This window comes from Plecotus auritus, assembly GCF_963455305.1.
Source record: "Plecotus auritus genome assembly, chromosome: 1".
NCBI lineage: Eukaryota > Metazoa > Chordata > Mammalia > Chiroptera > Vespertilionidae > Plecotus > Plecotus auritus.
Genome location: NC_137770.1, coordinates 222075011 through 222095356, shown reverse-complemented (window position 1 = coordinate 222095356; position 20346 = coordinate 222075011). Strand labels below are relative to the sequence as shown.

General features: G+C 45.4%; 1 protein-coding gene across 10 annotated transcripts in view; it reads right to left on the bottom strand.

Annotated features, from left to right (window-relative positions):
• The window catches only part of APBB2 (amyloid beta precursor protein binding family B member 2), a 433025-nt gene extending 414923 nt beyond the window's left edge, over positions 1 to 18102 (bottom strand). For 5 of the 10 annotated variants that reach the window (XR_013960184.1, XM_080661207.1, XM_080661214.1 and 2 more), the window contains exon 1: positions 17828 to 18102. The gene's annotated coding sequence lies outside the window, so the exon portion shown is untranslated. The remainder of the gene's footprint in view (positions 1 to 17827) is intronic. The other 5 variants (XM_080661213.1, XM_080661215.1, XM_080661218.1 and 2 more) reach the window with 1 other exon arrangement.
• Positions 18103 to 20346: the final 2244 nt, after the last annotated feature.

Here is a 20346-nt window from a genome sequence, read left to right as displayed (position 1 = left end):
TTGGTTTGTGCAGCATAACTCTACTGTGTCTCCATCTCTTCACATGGCTGTATTCCTTGTGTGTTGCGTACCTCTGTCTTCACATGGTGTTCTCCCTGTGCTTGTGCCCAAATTTCCCTCTTCTTATAAGGACACGAATCATACTGGATTAAGGGCCCACCCTACTTTAGTATGACCGCATCTTAACTTGATGACATCTTCAAAGACTCTTTTCCAAATAAAGTCACATTCACAGGTACTAGGGGTTAGGACTTCAAGGTATCTTTTTTTGGGGAAAGGACACAATTTAACCCGTACTAGATAGCTTGTATAGAACTGATTCCAGGGATACAGGGAAATGACTCTGTTTCCCAGTTACCCTCTTGATTAATGAAGATCTGCCAGTTCTCAATCACTCCTCTGAATAAGGGAAAGATTAAAAGTTTGATATTCAAGGGCTTCTTTATATATAAGGTAAAGAGATCACAATCAAAATGTAAATGTATTTTAAGTAATGAAAAACTGTATCACAAAACGGTAAGAAGTTCCCTAGAATGGAAAGCAGTTGATATGCCAGAAAATGTTTTCAATACTTATAATCTGCTTACCTTCCCCCCTCTTAATTTATTATACACCTCCATTTCTTCCATTTAAGGCAACACCTTTGAATTTTGAGCAATGAACAATAATTAAACAATATTCCATAATAGTGAAATTTGCTATTTTATTTTAAAAACTTAGAAGAAGTGCCCATTTCTTTTGAAAGCTAATGATTCTTTGGGGTCTACAGCTAACAGTTTAAGATTACATACAATCGCCCTAACCAGTTTGGCTCAGCAGATAGAGCGTCGGCCTGTGGACTGAAAGGTTCCAGGTTTGATTCCAGTCAAGGGCACATGCCCCCATTGTGGGCTCAATCCCCAGTGGGGGGCATGCAGGAGGCAGCTGATCAATGATTCTCTCTCATCATTGATGTTTCTATCTCTCTTTCTCTCTCCCTTCCTATCCGAAATCAACAAAAATATATTTACAACAAAAAAAAAGATTACATACAATCTTCAAATTTTGATTAACAAAAATTAGCCTGTAAGGAAAAATGTAAACAAAGTACACAAGTATTCAAGTAAAGAGGTGTGTTTCAAATTTCCCCCATTGATAGCTTCTTTATTCTAGTGTCAAACTGTGCTTTGTTCATCTGTTAGTCATGAGAAATATATTCACCGTACACTGGCAGCCTCCTTTTCTCTGTATGTTAGGGAAGCAACCAGAAATTTCCAGAAAGGCTAAATCAAAACTTAGCCCTTGAAACAGACTTGGGAAAATTCTCTGGCCTGTATAATTGTTAATCACCCCACTATTCAGGAATTATTCTTTGAAATGGGTTTTTTGGATGGCATCACTAAATAAATGAATAGTTTGCTAACATCATGCAGATGGTGAAAAAGACCACATAAAGTGACCCAACTCATTTTAAATATTAAAATATAACATTTAAGTCAGGATGCACTGCAGGCCAAAGCTACTCAAAACAAACATTGTAGCCGAAACCGGTTTGGCTCAGTGGATAGAGCGTCGGCCTGCGGACTGAAGGGTCCCGGGTTCGATTCCGGTCAAGGGCATGTACCTTGGTTGCGGGCACATCCCCAGTGGGAGGTGTGCAGGAGGCAGCTGGTCGATGTTTCTCTCTCATCGATGTTTCTAGCTCTCTATCCCTCTCCCTTCCTCTCTGTAAAATATCAATAAAATATTAAAAAAAAAAAAAACATTGTAGAGAAAATATTTCCTAAAAATCAAACTCTTGATCTGAAATTTGATCTGGTTTCTTGCATTCCATCAGTTATCTAGACTCAAACAGAAGTGGAAGTCTAACAGGTTATTCCAAAGGACAGTTCAAGAAAGAAATGAACCATATTTTAAAAATATAAATAATAAAATAGCCTTCCTCTAGAGAAAGTGTTATTAACATGGAATAACTTAGCAAGTAAAATTCTGTTTTACCAGGACACCACATTAAAATGCAATTTTCAGGCTAATATATGTACAGAACATTTCTAAACGGCCAGTTGCTTACCCCTGACGGCAGGAGCTTAGCCTCTGTAATTATACTGAGCACAGTCTCAGGACAGTTTGTGCTTCTGACATGAGCTTTCTCACACTAGTTGGTCCTTAGACACTCTCTACCCTCCTAGGGAAGTCCCAATTTTGCAAGCTAGTAGCTCTTGTGTCTCAGGGAAATATTAATTTAAGGGAATAGGGGGAGCCTGCACTCCCATTTACAGAGTACCTTCCTCAATATCAAGTTCTGTTTTCGTAATCTGTATTCAGATCAACCCTATCACCTGCTCTAGCTGTATGCCCTTGGACAACCTTGGGAGTCTCAGCCTCCCCACCTGTATTTGAGGATAATTAATCACAGCAGCTACCTCATAGAGGTGTGAAGCCAAATAATATCCTCCATGTAATACATCTTTCACTGTGCCCACTGTCTCACAGTAAGTGCTCAATAAACATTAACCTTTATAATTTTTAAAGGATCCTGCCACAGGTGAGGTCACCGTGATGATAGACTAACTCAGGTTCAAAACCACAGTACAGTATCGGTCTTCCAAGCCTATAAACGATAGTCTGAGGCATCAAACACACTGAGGGACTCTCATCCACATTCTCTGAAGACACTAAAAGGGGAGGGGGAAGGTAACAATAAAAATCAAGACCATGCAGTTGAACATAAAGCATTAAAAACTTACTATCAATTACAATTGTCTCCCCATTAACCTTCCCCCACAATTATTTTAAAATATTTTAATCCTAGTATGTAAGTTATTGACCAAGGACTATCTTCTATGACGCAAAAACAAATGTGAACTTAAACTAGAATGCCTGGTAAATCTACTGACTGTTTCACCAACAGGAAATCAAAAAAGTAAATATCTTGATCACTTTATAGCATGCATTTCCTCCCAATCAGGTAGGTATCCGATGTTTTACAGATGGAGAAACTGTGGCACAGGCAGGACACCCACCCACCTCCACCTGTATCAGGGCAAGGCAGGGCCCGAACTGAAACTCAGCACTGTCTGGATCTAAAACCTATGTTCTCTTTAAAACCACATGGACAAGGCAAAAGAAAGGTTAGGCCACCTAACTGCTTGGCTTTGAGGGTACAATCAACAGAATAAACAGGAAAGGTGACCGTTTTTGAGGACATCCCAGTGAAGATTAATTTTTACCAAATTATTTCATCTCCAAAGTAGAAGTCAGTAATAGACATGACCCAAAACATGCCTCATGTAGAACGTACCCAATCACAATTTCAAACTTATCTAGGTCAGTGTTAATTTCGCACAAAAGAAAGCTTTTGAAAAGACAGGAGCTCAGCATCAGGTTCAAGTGAGTGGTACCCGTAACTTCCCCAGCTCTTGGGGCCTGTACCCTCCCCACTGGACAGAGCTTCAGGTCTTAGTAGCAGACTGCACCAAGGTTAGGACATGCCCTGAGTGGCTTCAGTCCAAAGCAAATTAATTCCTCCTTAGGGTTCTAAATGGACAATAAGGCAAATATCCTTGGATCACAGTTCTTGGGCTGGTGAGGACATGGGACTAGTTCTCCTTTCCTTTTTGCTTCTTCTTTTTTTTTTGAGGATACACTTTTTTTTATTGTGGTAAAATAGACATAACAACATTTACCATCCTAACCATTTTTAAGTGTACAGTTCTGTGGCATTAAGTTACATTCACATTTTGGGGGCAACCATCACCACCATTCATCTTCAGAACTCTTTAATCTTCCCCAACTGACCCTCTGGACCAAGCCTTAAATAATAACTCCCACTACCCCCTCCCCCAGCCCCTGGTAACCACCATTCCACTTTCTGTCTCTATGAATTTGGTTATTCCAGGTATCATAAGTACATTACACATATCTGTCCTTTTGTGACTGGCTTATTTCACTAAGCATAGGCCAGTTCTCTCCCCCCACCCCTCACCCCCCCCCCCCCCCGGCCCCCGGTTAGTCTCCTTGAATAAACATCCTGAAATGCACATCCTCTAGAGCCGTGGTCGGCAAACTGCGGCTCGCGAGCCACATGCGGCTCTTTAGCCCCTTGAGTGTGGCTCTTCCACAAAATACCATAGCCTGGGAGAGTCTATTTTGAAGAAGTGGCATTAGAAGAAGTTTAAGTTTAAAACATTTGGCTCTCAAAAGAAATTTCAATTGTTGTACTGTTGATATTTGGCTCTGTTGACTAATGAGTTTGCAGACCACTGCTCTAGAGGAAATAAAAATGAACAAGTGAGAATTATTTTTCCCTATCTACTTACTCATTACTAAAAGGATATAAAAACACTAAGGATAGCTGAGGAGGAAGAAGAGAGAGAAAGCCATCATACATAATCCCACCATGGAACCACTGCATCTTTATTTCTATAAATATTTTATAATTACATCACACTGAGTATCTTCCTTCTTTAACATAACCATCTATCAAAGTGATATTTCTGCAATTATTTCAAAAATTAACTTTCAGCCCTAACCGGTTTGGCTCAGTGGATAGAGCATCAGCCTGCGGACTGAAAGGTCCCAGGTTCGATTCCGGCCAAGGGCATGTACCTTGGTTGCGGACACATCCCCAGTGGGAGGTGTGCAGGAGGCAGCTGATCGATGTTTCTCTCTCATCGATGTTTCTAGCTCTCTATCCCTCTCTCTCTTCCTCTCCGTAAAAAAATCTATAAAATGTATTTTTTTAAAAAAATTAACTTTCAAGGTCAACACTAAAGAAAAATAAATGAGCTTTCATGAAAACTTGTATCTACTGAGCTCTCCTATGATTGAAATAAGTTAATAGTGCCTGAAGGTTCACTCTCATATAAGAAAATTATTCTTGGCAGTACCGTATTGTTTAATAGTTGGTGCAGGGAGAAGACAACACCTTCACAAATGTTCATACAAAATCATTTAAATGTTAAGTAAAACTGTATATAAGTTCCAAATGCAGCCATCCCTCCCACTATTATATCTCTCAGTGGAAAACAGCATAACATTTAATAAAAATCCTGTTTTCTTTAGAGGAAATAAAGATAATAAAGCCACAAGTCAACATTCTCCTCAGTTTTATTTTTTTTATTGGTTTTTCTTGCAATCCACATGTTCTCAGAACTAAAGAGAAAAAAAATAAAATTCCACATCTTATTTTTGTTTCTTATTTCTATTTGTGGCTTGTAAAAATATATGTACATATTTAACAACAGGATCTAGTGCCAGTAAAGGAAAATGACTTAAGCTGAAATAAAACTCAAGTCAGCAGGAGATGACTTTGATCGGGAGACAATTATACATTAAGTTGATGGAATGCAAGACTTCCTTTATTTATTTTAGTAGAAATAATCTCGAGTCCTGGAAAAAAGACATTTTTAGAAAATGACACTGACCCAATTGCTAGGTCTCACGAGGAAGAACAGTGCGTGTGACTTTGGCTGCACCGCTGCTCATACGTTTTCTGCTCAAATCACTGGAACCCACTTCAATTAAATACTGGAGTTTCCCCCCCTGATTTTAGGGTACGAGATGATTGCATTCATAGAGACCCTGTCCACAGTAATGGTGTCCAACATACCCACTGTTCATACCAAATTTCCTGTCTCATTTAGGGAGAGCACAGCACCAGGAAATCAGAGCACCCCAACATGGGGGACCCCAAAGGACCAATCATTCCAAATTTAGAGTCCAAGTACACAGAACTGCAAGGAGTCCTGGGGATGCCACCCTGAATTCTCCCTAACACCCCAGACCTGGTTCCCTTCCGGGGGACGGGGCGGGGGGGATATTTCTGGACTTCTTTTAGTCCTCTTCTCAGGAAAGTCCCCGGCATCTTTCTGGAGACTGCCCCAAGCCTAAAATAAATATCAGAAGCGCAGGATAGGGTCTCCTCCCCTATTTCTCGTGAGCTTACACACCTTTTCTCTTTCCCGGTTTGCTGTGCCAAACTAGAACCATAAAGACTATCAGAGAAAAACAACTCTTTGAAAAGAGAGACCCAGACCATCAGCTCTGTCTTCAGGAAGCACCAAAACTAAATATACCTCAACCAAAAGGAAATCTAAAAGTCAATATTTTTAAGTTGGGATCAAGATTCCAAAATGTCAGCAAAAATGTCAGACATGTTAACCAAGTCTAAGCCCAAGTTTATTTTCTCATACCTAATGCTTACCCCTAGCAACTCAAATAGGTCAGTCCTCTCTCCCTATTTCTACTTGGGGACAGCTGACATTCAAGGCTATGTCTAAATACCAAAAAGAAGATAGGATGAAGTCATAATTTGAACAATTCAAGTCAAAAACCACTCTTCATTAAATTAACTGCAACAAAGCATGTACAAAACTGGCTTGGGTGCCAGGTGGCACTGCAGCCAGCTCTTTCCTGATGCAGCAAATGAGCAATAATCTCCTGGACTATACATGCCATTGACCTCTGGATCCAAGTCGGTGGGACAGACCAACTGGACACAAGGCACAAGGAAAACCAACATGAGGCCCGTTGGCTCAGTGGTTGAGCTTTGACCTATGAACCAGGAGGTCATGGTTCAATTCCCAGTCAGGGCACATGCTTGGGTTGAGAGCTCAATCCCCAGTTGGGGGTGTGCAGGAGGCAGCCGATCAATGATTCTTTCTCATCATGGATGTTTCTCTCTCTCTCCTTCTCTTTTCCTCTCTGAAATGAATAAAAATATAGTTTTTTTAAAAACCAACTTGAGAAATCCTGTCTCTGCCGAAGGTACTGCAGTCTTCTACAATGTTCACAAAGCCACTGAAGAAGGGCGAGCAGAAGGTGGGGAGTAGAGAGAAGTCTCCATCACTTGAAGTACCTTTACCGCTGCACCTTTAGAGCTGGTTGTCCAAGGTGTGCACGAGGAAACACTACTAGCTCTGGGGAAAGTACAAAATGGGCCCATGGACAAACACGGAACTAAACGAAATTAATCTCCTTTTCAGCAGGCCTTTCTGGAATGTGTTAACGGGAAGAGAAGATGAATCTGATGGTAGAAGCCTTTATTCACAACACATTTCCAATCACGAGGGTTTCGTGGGCACACTTCGGGAAGCACTGCTCTGGAGGCCTTGGAAACAGGTTAGAGCCGAGACCTGGATAAACAGGCGACATCCATCCAGTGTCTGCAGGGACAGCAGGGATCCTTGAAGAGATGTTTTTAAATGAGGCCCTCTGGCCCTGGCCGGGTAACTCAGGTGGTTGAGCGTCATCCCGAGATTGTGTTTTCGATCCTCAGTCAAGGTATACACCAGAATCAACCAATGAATGCAAAAATAAGCAGAACAACATATCAATGTCTCTCTCCTCTCTCTCTCTCTAAAAATCAATAAATTAAATATATATATTTCTATATTTTAAAAAACCCTCTCTACCAGCGGTTGCCAACTGGTGGTCTGCGGACCACTGGTGGTCCATGAGGTCCGAAAGGTTGGTGACTGCTGCTCTATACCATTCCCTAGGCCTGAAATTACTCCTCTCCATGTCATGACCTCGACATGAACATCACTATGCCACTCAGAACACAGACTAATAGCTACTCACTCAGACCACTTGATCTAAGGAGCCCAGTAGGTATTTTATATCATACCACCCATCTCTATTTTCTTTACAGGACCTTCCACACAGACAGCAGAAAGCATTTAACTCATTGCCATATCCCTAGGCCTGCTGGCACATAGCAGGTGCTCAATAAACATATGCAGAATGAATAAGTAAATGAAATATTCTAGCTATACCTCCCTCTGGCTTGGAAAAATGATTACTTATACACCTGGTTATATTTCATTTCAGCTCAATATGATTTATTACTTCAAATAAAGAGACCATGCTTATGATATGGTTACTAAATTAAATGACATCTGCATTTCTTTTTGACACATATTTTCAGACTGAGCCACTAAAACATTTAAAAACTATATATTTTTGAGCCATTTCAGAAACAATGGGTTTAAAGTGAACTCCTCCCCTAGACCTTTCTGGAATCTGGACATAAAACCACAAAGTTAACTGACTCTTATGTTAACCAAACTCATACTGACCTCATTAAGATCCTGCTCTAAGACTACATCATCATCACTGGGGATGACCGCTCAGGAAAACTAGCTGCTGAAAATGTCCTGGGGCATATTTATTAAAGCCTCCGATGACAAAATTCTTTTTCGTTCAAATATCCATTCTTTGACAAATATTTATTGAGCACCCAGGGCTTCTTAAGCACTGGAAACACAAAGATGAAGAAGCAACAGGGCATCCCTGCAGCAGCTTACAGACTAGAGAAGAGCCGGGAAAGGAAGGCAGTGTGACACAAGTGGGTGTGAGGGGCTCACAGTGGGAGCAAGCACAAGTCGCCCTCTGCAGTGCCCCGTCGTCTTCCAGGTGTGGTCCCAGCAGCATCACCGGGGAAATTATTAGAAGTGCAAACGTTCATCTGGCCACCCCTGTATACCTATGGAACAAGAAATTCTGAAGGTGTGGCCAGCCATGTGTGTTTTAACAAGCCCTCAAGTCATTCTGACACATACTGAGTGGATGATGAGTAAGCTACTTCCTGCAGGAGGAACAAAAGTCAAGCAGGTAAAGAGCAGACAGACAGGGTGGCTGCAGGCAGAACAGCGGATAAATGCCTGAAGGCCACAGAAACCCCGGCATGTTGTAAGAACAGCGTGACTCAAGCTGAGCTCCTGGGACAGAGAACACAGCAGGTCATGAAGGGTGTCAGGTGTGGCACCAAGGAGCTGGGACCTCACCCCGAGGAGAGCAAGGAACCCACGAAGGGTTAGGATGGACATCTAAGACCTACAGAAGTTTTCACCTTGGAGGCAGTGTAGAAAACAAACACAGAGAGGCCACAGAGAAGGCAGCTGCAGACTCTAAGTGAGAGCCAATAGTGGTCAGAAGGAAAGTAGAGGCACACCATCAGAAACAGCAGGGCTCCAAGAGGGAGCTGAGAGTCAGGGGTGCCTCACACAGAGATGGGGCGCCAGGCACACTGTGGGATGGATTGAGCATCCCTTTCCCTGTGAAGCCTTCCCTGGCACACCCTCCACACCCAACCAGGGCAACTGCGGGTCAGGGAAGCACTGAGTACTTCTCCTGGAAGCACACATCCATCCCATGTCATCGTAGTTGGTTCTCTGGCTGTCGGTCCTTCCCTATAGACTGACAGCTTCCGGCAGGCAGAGGCAGTGGCCATCCTGGTCAGTATCCATCCCGATCAGTATCCACATACAGCATTTGGAAGAGCGCCCACCCAGCACCTGGAAAGCCAAACTGAAGGAATGAAGCTGGACAAGCCAGGAGGAGGCCACGGAGAGGCCACTGCTCTCATTCCGGGGGGAGATGACCAGATGTCACGGGGAAGGACTTACAAAGCTAAAACAACGACACTTCTTTGTTTTTCTCTAGTCTGCTGCTACCATTCAAACCACTGGATGAAAATCTTTTCAAGTCAATTATGTTATGAAAATTCAACAGTAAATCTGACAGGTTGGGTCAAGTCCACAAACGCATCTTCCTGTGGCAAGTCAGAAAGGACCACGGTTTGAGTGCTTCTGCAAGGGAAGTAAGACACAGGTCTAGGCCCAGAGAAACTGCCACCTATTTGAGATAGTCAGTTTGCTTTCTTTCGTTTTCAGAACAATCTGCAACGCCTCGCAGTAGAGGATGGAGACATTTCATATCCCGCTGAGACAGTCTACGCCTTTGCTTTGATTTTTAGAAATGATTTCAAGCAGGCAGATAATGTTGTGACCCAATTACAGGGTATTTTGGAAGCAGCAGGCACCTAACTTGGGGGTGGAGCTGGTGGGCGTAGCAGGAAGAGTTTCTAAGCAGGCACTACCACCTGCCTCTCAATCCTGCACAGAATTTTATAGAGAAAGGAGCTGTGACAATCAGGAAGTAATGCAACATCTCCCTGACCTGCTTCCTGTTTTCTCACTATTCCCAAAATAGACAAAGCTAAGGAAAATCATAAATACATTTCTTAGCCCTTTGAGGGGAGGTTCATCAAGGACACAGATTTGGGTCCCTCACGGGGACGGGGGAAGGGAGAGGGGAGGAAGGAAAGGCAAAGTTACCCAAAGTCTTAGAATCAAGAGGTGAAAACAGTGGAAAATAAAACCCCTGGACAAAAAAGAACCAGAGAAACAAAAACTGGCCCATTTTTACACCAAAGCTTCTAATTCTAATAACTCATGGTTATTCAACTGCAGAGCAGTATTGGAACCCTAAAAGTCTGGCTTTTAACCTCCAGATCCCGACTTCCTCCGTCCACATAGGGCTGTCCCTGCATGCACTGTTAGGATGTTTAGCAGCATCCTTGGCCTCTACTCACTCTATGACAGTAGTACTCATTCCATAGTCAAAAGTGACTCGTCCCATGACAATCAAAAATGTCAACAGATAATGCCACATGTTCCCTGGAGGGCAAAACTGCCCCCTTTGAGGATCACAGTTAGAGAGATTTGACAGGCCCCTTATAGAAAGAGCGGCAAGTGCTGGGTAGAAGAAACAGGCTACAACAGTTCTACTGAGTGAAGAAAAGATGGAAAAGGAGACAGCTGAAGGTTTTTCTCTAGCGGGGGGGGGGGGGGGGGGGGGTGGTTATACTAGAAGTCCCTTGCCACGGCTCCTACCCTGAGAGGCCTCCCTACTCCAGCAGAGTGGGCAGCCTCCTTCTCTCCATTCCCTAGAACCTCACGCACACACAGTCTCTCTGAGGCCTAGACCGGTGCAGCACCTTAAACCCGTGCTCTGCTACCTTCCTCCCCGTCTTCCTGAACTTCACACAGTACCGGCCACAAAGCTTGGGCTCCATCAACATTTGCTGAACAAAGGCATGAACAGATGAAGCTGAGGTTTCTGGGTGTCACTAAATGAAGGTATCGCTGTCTTCACTAGGGACCTGAAAAAGGCATAAGGAAATAAAACTTGGTTCTTGAGGAGAATAAGAGGTTCTGGTCAGATCATTAGAAGAATCTGAGGTTGAATCAGTGCTTGTGAAGTACCTATACCCCCAAGTTCACTATGAGGCCGGGCCATGGCTATTATATTAAACATTTAGTTGTATTCGTTCACTGAGGAACAAATCGACTCAAGAAACCTAACTCATTCACTTCCACTGACACACAGTGCTGTCCTGCAAATTGGGACACTCAGTGTGCCAGGTCCACTGCCTGTCTTGCCCAGGACAAAAGTCTACTGGGAAACCAAATGAAGATCAGAAGGTAAGTACAGAGCCAGTACCCAGGAGCACGTCGGATGCTCCCAAGGAGAGGCCCCATCACCTGGAGCGCAGGTCCTCTCTCCAGACCCACCCCTCCAGCAGCCAGAAGCCTCGAGTCAGCCAAGGGGCTGACATCACCACCTGTCTCCTTCCAGTCACCAGAAGTTTCTCTCATCTCAACACTGCCTCACAATTGGTACCTGACAACAAATCAGAAACATTCTAGCCTGGAATCTGCCCAGGGACATTCAACACAGCAACCCCACGTTTCACACATAGTCAGTAGTTCTATTTGGGTTTCCCTACTACCCAATTTGTGTTCAGATGAAAGAAATACACAATGGGGCCATAATTTGGAGGAAATAGTTCCACCACTGAATATGAAGATTTAGATGAACATCCACTATGAAAATGGTGAATTTGGGAAGGTTTCATGGTGAGCTGAAAAGAAGAACACAGGCTTTGGTAGGCCTGGGCAAGTCCTTAGCTTTTCAGAGCCAAGGCTTCCTCACCTATAAAAGAGGAAATAAGAAGGAGGTAGCCCAAAACACTAAGTGAAGTGTTTCCTATATAGCACCAGGCATATACGTAACCCTTAGTTCATCAATAAATGTTACTGCTTCATCCTGTCAGTCCCTCAGCATTCCATGCACTCTTCTGCATTGACCACAATTCCAGGTAAAGCATCATCGTTCACTGTGCAGTCTTTAGTAAAAAACAACAGCAACAACAACAAAACCTCAGTTTCCTTATCTCTAAAATGGGAACAGTATCTCAATGTTTTTAAGAATTAAAATGTTTATCTACACTAATAAAAGAGAAAGATGCAAATTGACTGTACCTTTGTGACACCCACCAGCCAATTAGGAGTGTGTATGCAAATTAACCCAACAAAGATGGCAGGTTAATTTGCATATGCAGGCACCAAGCGGCCGGGGGTGGGACTCAGGCGTTCCACAACGACGCAGGTGTTCCACACCGCCCCAGCCGCTCTGGGCCTCTGGGCAGCATGGGAAGGCGGAAAGGCGGCTCCGGGCCGAGTGAAGGCGGTGCCAACAGCCAAGAGAAGGAAGGCCCATTCTTGCACGAATCTTTGTGCATCAGGCCTCTAGTCAACTATAAAGCTCTTAGTACAAAATAAGAGCTCTACAAGAATAATAATAATTTATTATTATGACCAGTGAGATGCAGGTATCACTAAGCACAGATTCTTTTTAAATCCTCACCTGAGGATATGTTTTTTATTGATTTTAGAGAGAGGAAGGGAGAAACACCAAACATTTGCTTCCCGCATGCACCCCCCTGGGGACTGAACTTGAACTTGGGTATGAGCCCTGACGGGGAACTGAACCCATGACCCTTTGGTGCACGGGATGACGCTCCAACCAGCTAAGCCACACTGGCCAGGGCACTAAGCACAGATTTCTTAAATATTATCAGTAATACATTATTTTCACAAGCTACTATTTAAAACTCACAAATAATTTAAGTTTTGCAATTCCATGAGCAAATTATTCTCAAGTTTCCTCTAGAGATTCATCAAAGCTTGCCCTGGAGGTCCAAACCAAGCTGCCTATTACACAACTCGTGGTTCTATGGCTTTGATTCCATCAGCATTTCCTAGAATCACCAACCTCCAATTGCTAAAGCGTGCTGTTTTGGCAGAAAGAGGCCTGCATGCAAAGAAATAAACATTGAGATCCATCATTCTGAGGCCTGCTAAAATTCACATTTCAGTCACTAGTCCCTTCTGCTCTCTCAGACCCTCATGTTTCATCTTGGCACTTTCCTTGTCATTCTTAGGCTATAATTCAAAAATAGTACGCTGGTTCCCAGAGCACTTTCAAAATTAGTTTCTTCTCAATTCCTAGGATCTTGGGTCTGTACCAGTGACTACATTCCTGGAAGGCCCAAAGGCCCCATCATCAGGCCCACCCACAAGCTCGTTTGACCTGGCCTCTACTACTCAACTTGATCCTGAGAGTAGGGCTGTCTACATCTCAGCCCTGGATTCCCAGACTTATCAATTTCATGGACCATTAAACTGCCAAGTAAAAATATTCCCATCAATTCATAAAAAAAAAAAAAAAAATCTTACCCCCAAATCTGAAGAGTATAATCTCAGAGACAAGGACATATTTTCTCATTTGAATACAGTGAAATAGTCATCATCAGTATCATTTTGATAAGGACAGCTAAAACTCACCAACAGACAATGACAGCAGGCCTAGCATTGTGGTTTGCATACAGTAGACACTCAGTTATTTTAAATTGAATAGAACCTAAGCTCTGATTCAATGAGCAGCGGCTTTGTAAATGCTGCATCCCACACCACCGGTAACACCATGCTTTTCTTATTCATCAAGGGCATTTCCCTTCTCTCTGGAGCTCTGCAAGATCTCCCCAACCAAACCCTCCTAAGTGCACACTTCTAGCTCAGTTCCAAAATTGCATGCTTTTCCATCAACTTTATAGAGAAGAACAAAATCACTCTTCCTCTCACTCTAAGCATTCCCAAAGCATACTATCCCATTAGAGATGCATTTCTAAAACTTCAGCTATTACCTAGCAGACCAAACTTTGTAAGATTTCTGTAAGAGGCAAAGGACAGAATGGTTCACGTTATTTATAACCACTATCAAATCATTAATACATACAGAAAAACTTTAATCATAACTCCATTTTTTTCATGCTCTCTTCCCCTCTTTGTCCATACAAAACTGTATGTTTTATGTATCAATAAATTATACATTTGGACTTGTCTCCTGATGAAAGCAATGTTTGTCCTAGCATTGGTTCAATGCTTAGAAGACTGGGTAAGATTCACATATGATGTGAATCTTATCAATTCACATATGATATGTGTCTCCTGTAACTCTACACCCTGATACTGATTCAGACTTCTTGCTTTTTGCCAAGTGGTGATGATTTGACTCTCTGTCCTCCCTGTCCTTCCTCTCTTCCAGCTCTCATCTAGTGCCTAGACTCCGAGTGACTGCTCCTCTCCTAGCCGAGCCCAGTAACCTCTGGAGCCTGGTTATGATCAGAAGTTCCAGGCGCACTGTCCATTTATTATCAATTACTTAAATGCAATGACGACTCTGGCTTCTCCTCACCTCCCTCACTTAAAGGTTAATGAGGCTGAGTTTTGTGAGTACCTTGAAAGCAAAGGGCACTAAAAACACCAAATGGGATCGGTTTTCTTCGCTCTCTGCCCCATCATCATAGCTTGCCAAATTAAATAATTTTTTAAAAAGTTCATGATCTTGCCAACAACGTGTGGGCACATTTCTACAGCCATCGCTCCTGCTACTGCAGCAGCTGACCATGGACACGGACCCAACCCAGTGATGGTGTTAACACGAAATGATCACTGTAAGCCAGACACCAAGGGCTGCATTTCCGATCACAGGCAGGGACATGGGAAAGGCTTGCCAAAATGTCACGTGGGTGGGCCCTGGCCACCAAGTCACAGAACAGCCTCCTCTGCAGCCCCCTCGGAGGCTTCTTTCTCAGAATGCCCAAGAGTTGCATCTCTCCTCAGAAGATTCTATGAAAGTTTTAAATATCCTATGTACTTTACCCAAATCTAATCATCATTTTATTTCCTACATAGTCTTGGTAGAGGCACAAAGAGTTAATTTTAGGACAATCTTTCTTTAACAAATAAAAACTAAAAGGGAGTTAAGAAGGGCATTCAACAAAGCCGGACAGGCCAGACTTGGGGAAACACAAAGTCGGCTTTGTCTAATACTTTAAATGAAGTCCCCTCTCCTCAAATGGCTGTACCGCAGAGCCTTAGACTGCGCCACGAAGAACCCAACAGACACCCAGAGGGTGCATTCTATGGCAACTGCCGCATTTTACAGATAGGAAAAACAGAGGCCCAGAGAAGTGTACTGACTTCCTCAAGTCACAGTTGACATTGATGTCAAAGATACTGACACGTTAGATCAGCAGTCGCCAACCAGTGGTCCATGAGGTCTGAAAGGTTGGCAACCGCTGGTTTAAGGAAACTTTTGGAGCAGCATTGGCCAACCGGTGGTCCGTGGGCCACTGGCGGTCCGTGAGGCCCAAAAGGTTGGCGACAGCTGCATTAGATAATAGATGGAAGGAGCTTAATAACAGACTTGACACAGAGTAAGCATTGAACAAATGCTTGTTTCCTTGACCCAGGGTGGGAAACATTAAGTATCACCCACATAAGTAGAAATTACCTTCTTACTTTACTTTCCTAAATGTCTGTCCTCCACTCCTGGAAAATGTAAGGTACTATATCATCATGGTATTTTATTTTATTTTAAAATTGTAACTGAAAAAGGCAGAGAGAGACATATTTTACAGATAGGAAAAACAGAGGCCCAGAGAAGTGCACTGACTTCTCTTAAAAGACAAATTTAGATATCCTGAATTCAGGGAAATCAACATGACACTATTCTAATGTTATGGCAAAGTTTTCAGTATTAATTCCTGCTGTAATGGTGGGGGGTGAATTTTATGTTTATTGCTTATCTGGTAGCAAGGAAAGAAAACAGTCCTCAAAAGTTTAAACATGACATAAAAAGAGTAACAGTTTTAAAATATTTTATCTTTGCACATGTAGATTCTTGCAATGTTTAGTGGACTTTTCTTAAATAACTTTGTAGTCAGTACTCACATTACTCGAGTTAAATGTAAAACACCAGTCTTTTACACTTAAGCTTATCGAGCTTTTCCTCTATATAAAAGTTTCAGAAAGCAGGACTACTGGCTCCATGGAGGCCCATTACTACTTAGTTAAAAGTATACTTTGGAAGAGAATAGCATAAAACATAAACACCTTCCCTGGAAAAGAATCTCAACTTTAGAGTCGTCTCTCAAAGGTTCTGAGCAAACACCCATCCCAGGTTTTGAAGACCCTGAGTGATTTTTCCGGCCAATGAGTAAAGGACAGAACAGAAGAGGCGCATCTGCTTCCCCCCTGGTGCTCTGACTACCAGCCCACTGTACGCTACTGCCCCCTGTGTTCTCCCAGCATTTCCCCCAGCGGGGAGGTTCCTCGTTCTTTTGACAAATGTCATCCTTTCAAAACACTACCATTTCTAGGATTCTGCAAGTTATGATAAACAAGTGTTGAGCAAATATTGCTTTCAAGCTACAAACTGAAAATACAACAAAGCTGCTACCTACATGGTAAGGAAATCCCCTCGCACGGATTACCTGCTGTTCCTGAAAGGCCAGCTACAAGGATTCAGATGCTCTTAATTATCATGGACCTTTGACGACAAGACTTGAAATATAAATCATGGCAAGGGCAAAAAAAATCAATCAATCAAAGATTTAATAGACCCAAATCCAGAACAACAGACCAAGATGCCACTGTTTGCTTTTTTAAATAAAATCAATGGAATTTTAAAACAAATGACAGACCAATGCCAACCTCACAAAGTTTCCTCATTTCTTGAACACCGCTGCTGGCATCATTTTATAATCATCCTTTGGGTATTTCACCGAAGTCATCAGGCACAATGTAAAGCCAGTGACTGAGGGACTTCTTAAACAAAACTGTGCCCTCCCACAGCCCAGGCGTGGCGCCTCCGACACTGACCTCTCAATCTTGGCTCTCCCCAACCACTCATTCCACCCAAAAACCTTTGTGACAGTCGTTTCTCTAAACTGCACAGAACTTGACTACAAAACGGCCACAACTCGAAATCTGAATTCTCCAATTCTTTTTTAAGTCCAATGCTCCCTCGGCCCATCGCCCCTGTCTTCCCTGCCCTCTCTCTGCACCAAATATCTAGAGTCTAGACCACCTTTCATTGTTTCTATGGGACTCCGAACCTCTGCCTCCGTCCAGCAAGGTTTTCATCACACAAATGTCATTTCCAGCGTTCACCCCTCCATTGCGCCCCGCGAGCAGCAGAGGGGCTTTCTGGACCCAATGGCCAGCTTTCTAGGTTCGATCCCCTTCGCACAGCCATTTTCTAGTTAAAACGCTCTCTGCCTCCGAGGGGAAAAATGAACTTTTCCCCTTTTGGTCTCCAAACCTCCGAGAAGCCAGCCCCTTCTCCAACTCCCCGTCAGGAGCGCGATGCCGCCCCGGGAGGAAGAGCCCAGCCGCACACCGGAGGCCGGTGCCAGGGTTAGGGGGTGTGCGCTCTTCCCCGCTGGCGCCCACCCTCACTTTTCCCCTACGCAGCCCCCACTCGGGCGCACCCCCTCTAAGCCTGTCTCCGCCGCCCCAGGCCCTGCCAAGCTGGGGCTGCCGAGGGAAACAGGGCGCCGGAAAGCAGGAGGGATGCAAGTCAAGGAGTGAGCCCGCAGTCACCATGCCACCCGGCCCTGCGGCGCCGGGCGCAGGGCGCACGGGACTCCGCAGCGGGCGCCCGCTGCAGATGTGGCGGCAGCTGCTGCAGCTGTGGCTGGGCTGCGGCTGGGCGGGCGGCAGTGGCCGCGCAGTCCTGGGATCCGGGAGAAGAGGAGCAGCCGCTGGGACTACGCGCAGCCACTCGCCGCACGCAGCTGCCCGGGTGCCTCGCCAGCACTCCGGGCCGCCGCGGGGTCCAGGGCAAAAGCAAGGAAGAAAGCGAGGCTCACCGGTGGTGCGCGCGGTTCTCGCCTCGGCTACAGTGCCCGATAGCTCTGCTCCAGTCTCGCCCTCCGCGAAGCGCCCGGATCAGCAGCGGGTGCAGCGCGCGAGCTTCCTACTTGAGATCAGGACGGGCTCCGGCGACTGAGCATGCCCAGTGCCGCTCCGCGAGTCCCGCGCAGGGAGCGGCGCCGGCGACATTCCACTTCTCCAGGCTTTGGCGGCGGCTGCGCGAGGAGAAGCTGGAGGGGCTGGTCCGGCGGGGGCCAAGGGGGATCTAGGCGGGGCCGGGGGCGGGGGCCGGGGAGGAGGGGGCGGGCCGCGCTCCTAGTGCGACCTCTGCAGGCAGATGCTGCGGGGCCTCCGGGACGCACAGTCCCCGCATCGTCTGGGAAAATGGTAAGGAGGCGGTGGGGCCTAGCGTGTGGAGACCCAAATGCTGGAAGTTAGGGAGCAGCCGGGTACCTCATCCATGTGGCCTGGCGTCTGTCTGCACTAAAAGGCAGTTGCGTAACCTTAGCCCTAGCTGTCTTTCCTCCTACATGTCTGCATTCCCCTATAATGGGAAAATGTCCCCAGATGAGAGCTGCCCACACCCTCTCAGATGCAACTTGTAAGGAGACGTCCTTCCTTCTGCCTCCTTATCCAGAGCCCTAGGCATATGCCCCCCCCCCCCACACACACACACACACACACACTATTCCTCGATGTGAAAATCACAGCAAGAGCACCTCAGGGAAAAACACACCTGCAGGAAGGGGAAAGCATAATTTCCTTTTCACCACCAGGAAAATTACCTTTAACTCAACTGTAAGCAGACAAGCAAGGTCCTGCTAAGAACCGACACGCTGTAAGTGGTCACCAGTGCTCTGCCCAGAGATTGGGAGTGCCATCCCCAAAGCATCCTTGGGATTGCTCTTTCCCCATGCAGTCAGTGGCTGTCAAACTTGAGCCTGAGTCAGAATCGCCTGCAGAGTTTATGGAAACATTGCTGGGTCTCACTCCCAGAGTCTGTGGGTAGGAGTGGTGGGTTCCACCGATCTGTATATCTAACTAGCTCCCAGGTGCTGCTGGTCTCAGAATGTACTCCTTCCTCAAATAACAAATTCACACCAGCTGGCCCTAATTCTACAAGTGCGGACTCTACGTGCTTGGAGTGGGAATTACTTTATTCCTCCAAACATTGTGAATTTATTGAGGATCCACAGTCCTGGGATAGCAGTGAATAAAAATGCTCAGGCACTGCCTTCATAGAGCTTACAGTCCAGCTAGGTGGACAGACACATCCATCAAAGAATCAGGTTCCTGGGTTCCATTCTGGTAAAGGGCATGTACCTTGGTTGCAGGCTCCTCCCACCCAGGGCCCTGGTTGGGGTGCATGCAGAAGGCAACCAATCAATGTGTTTCTCTCTGTCTTTCCCTCTCTCTTCCACACTCTAAAAAGATCAATGAAACACGGTGGGTGTGGCTCAGTGGTTGAGTGTCGACATATGAAACAGGAGGTCAGGGTTCGATTCCCATCAGGGCACATGCCTGGTTCGCTGGCTCGATCCTCAGTGTGGGGTGTGCAAGAGGCAACCAATCAATGATTCTCATTATTGATGTTTCTATCTCTATTTCCCTCTTCCTCCTCTCTGAAATCAATAAAAATATATATATATTTTAAAAGATCAATGGAAAAATATCCTTGGATGAGGATTAACAACAACAAAAATGTCATTTCAACGTGGAGAGTGCTAGAGGGAAATTTACTGTGTGTAAAGTGTGTATCATGGGACCTGACACAGACGCACAATGCGGTTGGAAGGAATGAATGGTGAGGGGAAGCTGCCTTGTGAAGAGGTGTTTCTGCCTTTTGCACAATTTCCCTCAGAGCCATCTGGAGGCCAACCACCATGTCGCCCCTGCCTGCAACTGGAAATCTATGAAAGTGCTCACCCTTGGGGCTGAGTCTCTGCACCCCAAGATCCGCCTATCGAACCTGTGGACCATGGACCGTCGGGAGCCCACTTTGGGAAATTTAACCCACTTTACGAAAATGCAGGCTTTGAGCTGGAAAGCCTTCTAATTCTAGCCCACGTCTTTCAGGCCCAAAGAGGTGAGGAAATCAGCCCCAGACCACCCCGTCTGTCGGGAGCAGATCGGGCCGGCCTCCCACCTTCCCGGCAGGTCCTCCACCCAGCACTCTATTCCCTCGAACCCTAAAGCTCCCCGGTCCCCCAGGAGTCCTGCTCGGCAAGCCCCTCTTTAGGGTCCTGGGGCTGAAAAGCGCACCACCCCTCCGGTTCGGCCTCCGCGGAACCGGGAGGAAAACCCGCGGTGGAGTGCTCGGGGCGGGGCGGGGCGGCCGCGCAGGCGCAGTGGCCGCCAGGTTGGGCCGGGAGGCGCCCAGCTCCACACCTGATGCAATCAGCCTCCCGGAAACGGCCCGGCCTCCGCGCTCACCCAGGAAACGCTTCCACACCGTTCTGGCCGCTGCGCACACACCCCCGCCCGGGTATCAAGCCGCCCGGTCCCCCGATTTAGC